The sequence below is a fragment of the Cervus elaphus genome, chromosome 12, assembly GCF_910594005.1.
Source record: "Cervus elaphus chromosome 12, mCerEla1.1, whole genome shotgun sequence".
Lineage (NCBI taxonomy): Eukaryota > Metazoa > Chordata > Mammalia > Artiodactyla > Cervidae > Cervus > Cervus elaphus.
This window is the reverse complement of record NC_057826.1, coordinates 16,975,108-16,986,801: the sequence shown is the minus strand read 5'-3', so window position 1 is coordinate 16,986,801 and position 11,694 is coordinate 16,975,108.

The following is an 11,694-nucleotide window of genomic DNA, read 5'->3' as shown; positions in this document are numbered from 1 at the left end:
CTCATCAATAATTTAGAGACACAATTATAATTCAAGAAAGCTAGAAAATAACTTTAAAATATTGATGAGATGTTAAGATGATGTGATTTGGGATACGTTGGCTTAAAAGTATATCAAAATTAATCTCACCTGTTTCTTTTTATCTTGTCTAATGGAGATAGCGAAAAAAAATGTAAATAACTTATAAGACTTGTGCTTGCGGCTAACATTATAATTTATTTGACAGCACCATTCTAGAGCTAGACTCTGCATTTATTTATAAATATAAATGTATTCCTTTAAAAACACAATATGTACACAAATAGCACAGTATGCAGACTTCTAAAAATTTCTTGTTGTCCTCAAACGTCTTTCTCAGAGATCAGGAGCCTTTTATAGATGATGAAAACTGAAGCTCAAAAGCCCAGGTGACTTTACCAAGGTCACTGGTGTGGGTCTCTTTCCCCCTTTAGAGTATTCACTTCTAAGAGTCAGGCTCCATCATCATATCTGTTTTATATCTGTTGTGAGCTCAAGCTTCCACCCCTCTACAGTCGATATATATTAGTCATCATGACATAATAGTATTGAGATTTGTATTTTCATAGTTGATCTCATTTAAAGATCCCAACAGCCCTTAAGGTAGGGCTTGACATCAGTGCTCCCCTGCACCGCTGACTTCCCTCGGAGCCCATGCCTGCTCCACTCTGGCCCCTGGTTCGCAGTATTGCTCAGGGAGGTGTGACCAGGAGGCCCCCTGAGTGTCCCAGGCAGACAGCTTACCAGGTGGTTGAGCGTTCATCTTCTGGATCTAGGATCGGGGCTCAGATGCCAACTCCACCGTTCTTACCTATGTGACCCTGAGCAGTGGATTTTGCCTCATCTGAATGAGTCCTCGTGAAAGTCCTACCTCAGAGAGCTTGAGAGTGAGGGTTAAAGAAAGCCATCAGTGCTTAGACTAGTCCAGAGGTGGAGCCTGGGTTTGTGGGTCCAGCTACCTTACTTTATGTAGAGCTGTGGAAAGTTGTGTGGAATCAGGGCCTGAAAACTGCAAGCACCTCTTTCGTCAGACTGTCCATATTTTGTAAGCTTCTGCTACCAAACATATTTTATCAGATGGTGCTGTCTTATCACAGGTTTGGAAAAGCTTTTAAAAACAGCTCATGGTCTGTGATGACCTGGGCAGGGGGGGATGGTGGGTGGGGTGGGAAGCAGGCTCAAGAGGTGGGGATCTATGTATACACACAGCTGATTTATGTTGCTGTGCAGCAGGAACTAACACAACATTGTGAAGCAATTATACTCTAATTTAAAAAAAAGAAGAAAAAACACAGCTCATGGTGTTAATTGACAAGTAGATAGACAAATTGTATATCCATACAATGGGATATTGTTCAGCCATAAAAAGGCACAAGTACTGATAAATGCTACAATGTGGATGCACCTCGAAAACATTATGCTAAGTGAAAGAAGCCAGACACGAAAGCTCACGTATTGTACGATTCCATTTATATGAAATATTCATGATAGGTAAATCCATAGGGAAAGAATGAAGATTGGTTGTTGCCAGGAGCTGGAGAGAGAGGAATAAAGAGCAGCTACTTAAGATATGAGGTTCGTTTTGGGGGTGATGATGATGTTTTGGAACTAGGTAGAGGTGGTGGTTGCACAACATTATAAATGCACTAACTGCCACTGAATTATTCAGTTAAAATGGTTAATTTTATAACAAGTGCAAGAGAGGGTGTGGAGAAAAGGGACCCCTCTACAGTGTCAGTGGGAACGCAAGTTGGTGTAGTCACTGTGGAAAACAGTATGGAGGTTCCTCAGAAAACTAAAAAAATTAGCATGTGATCCAGCAACCCCCTTCCTGGGCATATATTCAGACAGAATTTTAACTCAAAGTTACATGCTACTCTATTTTCATAGCAGCACTGCTCACAATAACCAAGACATGGAAACAAACTGAATACCCACCAACAGACGAACAGATAAAGAAGAAATGGTCCATATATAAAATGGACTACTACTCAGCCATGAAAAAGGATGGAATGATTTGTAGCAGCTTGGATGCAACTAGAGATTATCATACTAACTGAAGTAAGTCGTAAAGCAAAAGCCAAATCCCATATGATATCAAATGTGGACTCCAAAATATGACAAAATGAACCTACCTATGCAACAGAAATAGACTCACAGATGTAGAGAACAGATTGTTGGTTGCCAGGGGGGAGAGGGTTGGGGGAGGAAGGGGGTGGGAGGTTGGGGTTAGCAGATGTAAGCTTTCATACAGAGAATGGATAAACAACAAGGTCCTACCGTATAGCACAGAGAACTACATGCAGTATCCTGTGATAAACCATAACGGAAAAGAATATTGTTAAAGAATGTGTATATACGTATAACTGAATCACTTGGCTCTATAGCAGTAACTAACACAACACTGTAAATCAACTATAACTCAATAAGAAGTAAAAATAAATGATGAATATTATGTTGTGAGAATTTCACCTCAATAAAAAAGTAGCCTATCCCCATTCTCCCTTGGATGCTGTTAGGAACTCGGACTCCAATTAAGACCCCAGTTAGAAACCAGCAATCCTCTCACATTATAAAGGACAAGCTTTGGGAGGTGGGATGGGGAGTGGCTCCCTCGGGGTCCCAGCTGTAATAGAGCCAGAACCCAAGTCCCATCCACAGAACATATCTTTATTGAGAACCAGACCCAGTTCTAAGTACTGAGGATTCAGCCAGCCATGAATGAGACCCAGGGGTCCCTTTTCATGGAGTTTGCATTCTGGTTGGGGAAGGCTGACAAACACACAGATAATAAAATATCAAGCGGGGAGAAAGCTATGAAGGGAAACAAAACAGATAAATGGTAGGCGGGAGGCAGCTAGGGAGGGCCCCTAAGACGAGGTGACATTTAAGCGAGCAGTGCAGAGCGGATATCTGGAGAAGGGCGTTTCTAGCAGAAGGACCAGCAGGTGCAAAGGCAGGAGCAAGGCAAGACCATGCTTGGTGTTTTAAAGACTAGCAGGGAGGCCATCTCTCTTTGCCATACTTCCGAGGGAGAGAGACCCGTCCTGCCTGGAGAGCATGGTAGACTGTTCCGTGCTTAATAGCTACTCAGTCAATATTTAACTGATGCTCAAGGATGGAGGAGACTGGGAGTCTCAGCAGAGTCTGGGGCAGGGGCAGAAGCTACACAGGTTTTTGGCTGGTGGAGAGGTCAGGGCAGCTGCCATCTACCCAGGCTGGCCCCTGGCCTCTGAGAGGGGAGCTCCCTGAGGCTTCCTGGGTGGACTCCTGCAGGGGATGGGGGTTGGGGTGTTCAGGCAGCTCTGAGTCAGGATGATGGTCCTTAATTGGCTTCTCTGAGCGTGGAATCCTCCATGTGCTGCCCCAGGGAGATGGCGCAGCTGGAGAGAGCCGCTCACCACCTCTACACCTGCAGGCCTGGTTGGGAAAGGGGGCATGGCAAGAAGGGGACTGGAGCTGGTGGGGAGCGCTGGAAGGGGCTCTCAGTTAAGGCGGGGTGTCCATGCCGGGCAAAGGGGGTTGGTGAATTTTGAGATGTTTTTTTGCTCGAATAACCAGACACAGCTCCTGCCCAAATTGGGGTAAAGAAAAAAAAAGAGTTGTTTCAGGCAAGAGTGGAACCTAGTCTCCTGCTCCCTCATTTTTATTTCACTTTCTGACTCATGCTTGCTGCATCAACGGGATTTGAGGTACAGATGGTTAATTTAAAGACTGAAAACTTGACGATTAATTTTAAGGCTCCCCAACTTCCCAGCTAGTTGGGTGATTTAGCTTATTTCTCTGAGCTTCAGTTTTCCTGTCTATAAAATATGGGTTTATACAAAAAAGAAGGAGCCCAGTAGCCAGCATATGGTGGCACTCGACCATCCAGGCCTAAAACCCTGAAGTTGCCTTTCAGGTTCTATCTGAGGTTGAGAAGATCCGTCTGAGCAGTCAGCTCTCCATGGGGACTTCTGACTCCAGCACCATCCATCCCAGCTCCCCTTGGCAACACATAGGTCACCTGCGTGGATAGGGTGACAGCTGACCTTTCCCTTGGGTATGGGGCAGCTTTAGGGGAACAGCATGGAAGTAAGAACCTGCATTTACGCCTGCATCTCTGACTTGACACTATCTGCCACGCCCACCCATGCATACCACCTTCCCCAGGTACTGGTTTCTCAAGATTCCTGCTCCCCCTCTAGGAATCTGTTCTTTTTTTCTGGCCATACTACGAGGCTTGTAAGATCTTTGTTCCCTGACCAGGGATTGAACCCTCAGCCCCTGCAATGGCAGCGCTGAGTCTTAACCACTAGGCTGCCAGGGAAGTGCCTGTAGGCATCTGTTCTGGATACAACCTAAAGGGGCTGTGGACTCCTGTGGCTCTGTCTTCACCTCTCATTGGCCACTCACAGGAGGGCCAAAGGCTGTCCTTGGTCTTCACCATCTACCAGGTGGCTTGATAGGTGCTGGACAGGGTTGCTGGGCTTCTTGGGTTTCAAGGAGCAAATATTCCTCAAAATACATTGGAGGTAAGCATGTGGTCCTCTCTCCATGACACTTGCCCAGTATCATCTAGGGAAGGGAAGAGGAAAGAATCAATGGGAGAAGTTAGGGGGCAGAGATACATAGTGATTCTGGTGGCATCAGACTCGGGCAAGATGGGGTAATGGCCTAAGCAGGCGGACAGTGGAGCCAGATGGCCTGGGTTCAAATTCCACTACTGTCTGTCCTACTAGTTGTGTGACCGAGGGCAGGTTACTTACTTCTCTGGACTTCAGCTTCTTTATCCCTAAGATAGGGATAAAATACTAATAGAATCAGCCTCTTAGGGATGTTGCAAGATTTCACTGATTAATATTTGTATAGTGTTTAGTACTGGCTTGGCACAGAGTAAGCACTGGATATCTTTTTATTATTTTCTTTCAATTTATGTAGTTGATTTTACATATCTGTGACAGTAAATTTTTTAAATTGAAGTGTATTTGATTTGGGCTTCCCTGGTGACTCAGTGGTACAGAATCCACCTGCTAATGCAGGAGACACGGGTTTGATCCCTGGGTCAGGAAGACCCCCTGGCGAAGGAAATGGCAATCCACTCCAGTGTTCTTACCTGGGAAATTCCAAGGACAGAGGAGTCTGGCGGGTTACAGTTCATGGAGTCGAAAAGGAGTCAGACACGAATTAGCAACTAAACAATAACAATTGTTGATTTACAATATTATATTAATTTCAGATGCACAACATAATGATCCATTATTTTAACAGACTATGCTCCATTTTGGTTCTTATGCAACATTAGCTGTATTCTCTGTGCTGTACAATATATCCTTGTAACTTACTTATTTTATACCTAGTAGTTTGAACCTCTTAATCCCTATCCTACCCTAATTCTCTTCCCCACTGAGAGCTGCTAGTTTATTCTCTGTATCTGTAAGTCTGTTTCTGTTTTGTTATATTCATTTGTTTTATTTTTTAGATTCTATATGTAAATGATAACATACAATGGTTATCTTTCCCTGACTTATTTCACTAAACATAATATCCTCCAGGTCTCTCAATGTAGTTGCAAATGGCAAAGTTTCATTCTTTTTTATGGCTGAGTGATATTTCATTGCATGTATATACCACATCTTCTTGATCCACTTATGTGTTGACAGACACATAGGTTGCTTCTATATCTTGGCTATTGCTAATAATGCTACTTTGAACATTGGGATGCATGTATCTTTTCCAATTAGTGTTTTCACTTTCTTTGGATAAATACTTGGAAGTAGAATCACTAGATCATATGATATTTCTATTTTTTAGTTTTTTGAGAAGCCTCCATACTGTGTTCCATAGTGGCTATACCAATTTACATTCCTACCAACAGTGTACTAGGGTTCCATTTTCTCTACATCTTTGCCAGTATTTGTTATTTGTGGTCTTTTTGATAATAGCCATTCTGACAGGGTGAGGTGATATTTCATTGTGGTTTTGATTTGCATGACAGTGCATTTGTTTTTGTTTGCTGAAGTTGTCATCTATCTGGGCATTGGGGTTACGATAGAGGGAGACAGACATTAATCCAATTCTCATAAATAAATGTACAGTTGCAGTGAAGATCTGGGCTTTGAAAAGGGGAACATGGGGATCAGAGAATGCTCAATAATGGAAACAGACCCAGCCAGGTTGGTGAGGGTGGGCTTCCTGAGGAAGTGACTTTGGAACCATGATTTGAAGGGTGAATAGGAGTTTTTAGTGTGAGACGGGAAGAGAAATATTTCAGGCAGAGGAAATAGCAAAGACCCTGCAAGTGTGAAGGACTGACTTGCTCAGATTTGCTTTTAGTTCACTTTAGCTCAAACGTTCTCTTTAGTTCCCTTTTTTTCATTAAAATCATTGTTGAAAAGAGACTGAATAGATTTATAATAGTATTAGACTCTTTCTTTATAATAAGAATTATAACTTTCCCCAGTCTTTTTAAAATTATGATAAAAAACAATATAAAATTTACCACTTTATCCATTTTTAAGTACAGTTCAGTAGTATAAAGTATATTCACGATGCAGTACAATTTATCTCCAGAACATTTTCATCTTACAAAACTGAAACTCTGTCTCATTAAATAATAACTCCCCATTTCCTCTTCCCCTCTGCCCCTGGCAACCACCACTCTACTTTTCGTTTCTACGAGTCTGACTCTTCTAGGTACATCACAGAAGTGAAATCATACAGTATTTTCTTTTTGTGACTGGCTTATTCCTCTTATAATTATATCTTCAAGGCTCATCCATGTTGTAGCCAGTGACAGGACATCTAGGAAGCTTTTGCAGGTGACCAGGTGGGAGCTGATGGGGGCTGGACCTAGGGCTTGGCAGCTGAGGAGGAAGAAGCAGGTCGGATCAGGGAGATTTGGGAGAGGCGGAGTCAGGGGATTTGGTGAAGGATGGACTGGTGGCGAGGTAGGGTGAGGCAGGGCTCCTGGCTTCTGGACTTGGCCTTCAGAGGGGGCTGTTGTCAGGCCCGTGGCACTCAGAACTGTGGGCTCCTTTGGAGGATGTGGCTGATCCAGGGGCTGAGTTGCGAGCAGAGGAAACCGGGAAAGAACCTCTTCTCTGCCTTCAGCCCAGAGTCTCGTGGAGACCAGAGAGAAGGAAGAGTGAGCAGCTGCTCTGGTTTTTCTTCCCCCTTGTTTGCATCTTCCTACAGAGTACGGACCTTGCTGCACTGGAAAGATGGATCTTTATGGCATCCCAGATGGAAGGAGGATGGCACCTAAGAGTTTTGTGCCCTGTCCCTCCCTATTCAGACAGCACCAGGCTGGGCGCCACAAGTGTCTACCCTGCTGTCTCTGGTCTGTTTCATTCTCCATGGAATTCTAAAGTCCCTCCCCCTTAGAGACTCACCCCCCCTTCTAAAGGCTCCTATCTCCCCAAAAATCACGGAAGAAAGAATCCTAACCCCGACCATCTCCAGGTGTGTGGCAAGTCACTTCTTTCCCAGCCATGCACCCAGACAGCCCATGTTGAACGTCTACCAGGACAGCCCTGCACCAGACCTGGTGAGGAGGAGACAGACATGGGCTCCACTGTCTGAGGAGCAAAGGATGGTAGATATGGCCTTGATATCAGTGTGTATTTCCCTGATGACTCAGATGGTAAAGAATCTGCCTGCAATGCAGGAGAAGCAAGTTCGATCCCTGGGTCTGGAAGATCCCCTGGAGGAGGGAATGGCAACCCACTCCAGTATTCTTGCCTGGAGAATTCCATGGACAGAGGAGCCTGGTGGCTACAGTGCATAGAGTTGCAAAGAGTTGGACATGACTGAGCTACTAACACACACATCAGTATGAACAGGTATGGTGGTTGCTCATGAAAGAAGGTGATTAGTTCTACTTGGTTTTGGTTGGGTGGTAGGGAAGAGTCATCAGGAAGCGCTAGAGAAGATGTGACTTTCTAAAACTGTCTTGGAAGATTTCTATCAGCATGGAGGTAAAGATCAGGAAATGGGGCAGACAAGGGAATTCTTGGCAGGGGGACATGAGAAACAGGCTTGTGCCTTCAGCTTGTTATCAGCAGGCATCTGCAGAAGGACTTGGCTTTAGTCTCTGACTGTAGATGGGGTGGGGATGAGGGGAAGTGAGGAGCTTCTGACACAGAAGCCATTTAGGGGGGTGGTCAACTGGAGATAATGAAAATCATTCTCCAGGGAATTCCCTGGTGGTCCAGTGGTTAGGGCTCTGTGCTTTCACTGCTGAGGGCTTGGGATCTAGTCCTGATCGAGGAACAAAGATCCCACAAGCTGCGTGGTGCAGCCAAAAAAAAAAAAAAAAAAAAATCCACATAGCACTTTATGCATGCGTACTCAGTCATGTCCGATTCTCTGTGATCCCATGGACTGTAACTCGCCAGGCTCTGATGTCCTCGGGATTTTTCAGGCAAGAATACTGGAGTGGGTTGCCATTTCCTCCTCCAGGGGATCTTCCCAACTCAGAGATCGAACCTGTGTCTCCTGCGTCTCCTGCATTACCAGGTGTGCACATAGAACTTACTAGACACCTAATGCTGCTTTAGAAGCCGTACAAGTATTCATTTATGTAATAGTCACACCAACACTTTGCAGCAGTCACCATTATGCTACCCATTTTCCAGACGGGAAAGCACCCAATTGCACAGAGCAGGAAATAGGATTTGAACCAGGCAGTCTGGCTCCAGACTCTGTGCTTTCAACCGCTGTGTTAGGCTGCAACTCCCAGCCGGCTCTGAGCAGAAATGTTAGGACAGGGCTGGAGGGGATGAAGGAGGGAAAATGGCCAGGCGCTGGCCTCAGATGTGATGTGGGGAGGGGACAAGGGCGGAGCCATGGTAGCTGCTCAGATGTCATGATGGTACCATTCACTGAGCTGTGGAACCCGTGTGGGGGAGAGAGCCTGGCTGGCCCCGTTCTCCCAGTCTGTAAAATGGGGACAGAACACTTGCCTCAATGGTAGAGGGAACCCGAGTGGCGGTCCTTTGGCACTGAAGGTGCTCTGTCAGCGTGGCCTGTCTCTGCCGTCTCACCCCTGGCTCTGCCCGCTGCTGCAAACGTGCCTGCCATCCCCTCTGTTCCCGCTCCAGGCCACCTCTGGGGGCACCCGGCCCTCTGGGAATGTCTTTCTCTGTCATTCCCTCATGGAGCTAGAAGCAGCTTTGAAGTCTGCCCAGCTCTTTAGAGGGAGCGAGGTGAGCGTAGTTCAAGGCATGTGGGTTGGAAGTATTCGGAAATGCAGATGGGCCTCAGGACTTCCTTTTATTTTTGTTCAGCACATCTGAGTGTCTCGGTGGGTACCCCCTGCCCCATATCTCAGAGGAGGGCCTCCCCACTACTGCAGAAAGGATGTGATAGCACCCATGGTGGTCGGGGGGTGGGGGGCCGCTGTGAGTTTGGGGGCAGGCGAGGGGAGGCCAAGTCTCACCCTCCCACCCCGCCCTGCCACGCCACCAAAATAGAAGGGCCGAGGTGTCGGCCCCAGGGAGGGCCTGGCTGGGACAGCCTCTGAAGCCGGCGGGCGAGAGCCTGGAAGGAAGTCTGAGGGAAGCAGTTTGTTAATATTCAAGTGGAGGCAGCAGTCTTCCCTGGGTTTTCAGTGTCGCCACGGCAGGCAGGCAGCAGAGACATCACCTGCCTAGCTCAACAATGCCAGAGCCTGGGAGACGAGGCCTGGGTTTGGCTCATCCATTGCTGCGTGACACTGGGCAGCTCACCTCCCTCTCTGGGCCCAGGCTGTCTCTTGCGCAGCATCAGGGACTGTGATCAGATCCTCTCTTGGGCTGCTTCTCACTGCAGCACGGAGGATTCACATCCTTACCTCGTGGCCACGGACCCCTGCTTCAGCGCACCCCCTTCCTGTCCTCTGGGTGGGGCTTGGGACTGGCTGGGCCCCGGACACGTGCTGGGACCTTCTCTGGGAAGCAGTCGGGACACAGGAGCAGACCAAGGAGCAGCAGGTTTGCTGACAGCCCGCTGCCCCGGAGCATCCCGAGGGGAGGAGAGAGGCCGTGGGCACAGAGTTGATGTCTTGGTGTGGCAGGGGTGACATCTGAGATATTTAACAGTCAGGGCAGCTCTGGCTGCCTGAGCACTTGGGGGGAGGGGGGCTACTGTGCCCGTTGTTAACCCTTTAGTTTCTAGGGGGAAGCTGGGGGACCTAGGGGAGGAACCAGGAAGGCTGGAAAGGGAAATATTGGGCCGGGGTGGGGGCGGGCGTGGGACTTGGGGCAGGGTCTGTTTATCAACTGGTAAGGAAGTGTTTCAGCATTCTGATGACCCGTGTGACTGTACCAGCGACCTGCTGTCTATCAGCTCTGTTTGTGGGGAAGGAGGGACAGAGAAGTCAGCTGAGGCCCCCAGGGAGCTGGTTTCTAGCCCTTTCCACCATCAAGAAAAGTCCTTTCATTCAGAGTGGGCAGCAGGTCACTGGTCCCACTTGGCCCAGCATCCCAAGGTCCCCAGCCTGCTATCCGAGGGTAACCCTCCTGCCTCCACACTGGGGAGCACTGAAGGGAGGCCCCCTCCCCTCCACTCTGTAGCCCAGCTGCCCCACCGCTGGCTCCTGCTTCCTTTGTGTCTGTCCCTCAGCCGTCTTCCCTCCCCTGCAGAGGGCCTGTCCCACCCTTCTACCCCCAGGGATGACCCTTCCCATCTCCTTCCCACTTGGCCAGTGGAGGAGAAAGTTGAGATGGGGTTGCAGGGAGGGGGAGGGGAGCAGGTGCACCATAAGGGCAGCTGGAGGGGGAGACCCCAGTTCCTGGTACAAGTCCCCACTCTGCCCGCTGCCCCGACTTCCCTGCGCAGCAATTTCGGTTTCTATTTTAAACAGTTTGGGTTGGTTGCTTCCCTGCCTTCCTGCTGGGTGTTTATAGTGAGGAAAATAATTGGTGATATTTGCACAGATGTGCTGGTACTGCGGCTCATCACGGGCACCTATGCCCAGGGGACCCTCCCTGCCCCCAGCTCCTCTGCCAGCCCGAGGAACCAGCCAGGAATGGGGGGGGGGGTAACTGCCGGCCCCCTGCTTCCCCAGAGCCTCAGGCACTGAGACTCAGGCAGAGCTGGAAGCAAGAGGCCTGATGTGCCCCAGGCATGCCCAGAGGCAGGCCCCGGCTTGCCAGGGGAAGGGGCTCTGCTCAAGTGGCAGGGACTGATCAGGACCGGCCCCGGGCTCCACAGGATGGGCCCTTCTGAGGGGTCTGGTCAGAGAAGCCTCAAGGGGCTCTGTTACTGCTGACTGTATTTTCTCTGCAGAGTCTGAGTTTGCTGCTGAGGGTAGGGGGTGGGTGAGGACCGTGGAGAGCAAGACCTGGGTTGAACACAGGACATCGTTGGGCTGCTTCTCTTTTGTCTCCAGGCATGGAGCAGCGTCCGGGGGGGCTGGGCAGGAGGCAGGGGCTGCAGGACCTGGACTGGAGTGCATGCTGCCCACTGCTGGGCACCCAGCCCGCTGGGCATGAGGAGACCCCAGCGCAGGCGGGGCTGGGTGGGGCCACCACGTTTCCTGCGTCACCCCAGCATGCGGATGTGCTGTGTGTGTGTGCATATGCGAGTGTGTGCAGGCAGTATCTGTGCTTGTGTGGGCTGTGCCCGTGTGTGCACGGGCATGGATGGAAGTGTGTATGTACGGAGGTGCGGGCAGGCACATGCTGTGTGTATATGTACGCGTGTGTGTGTGTG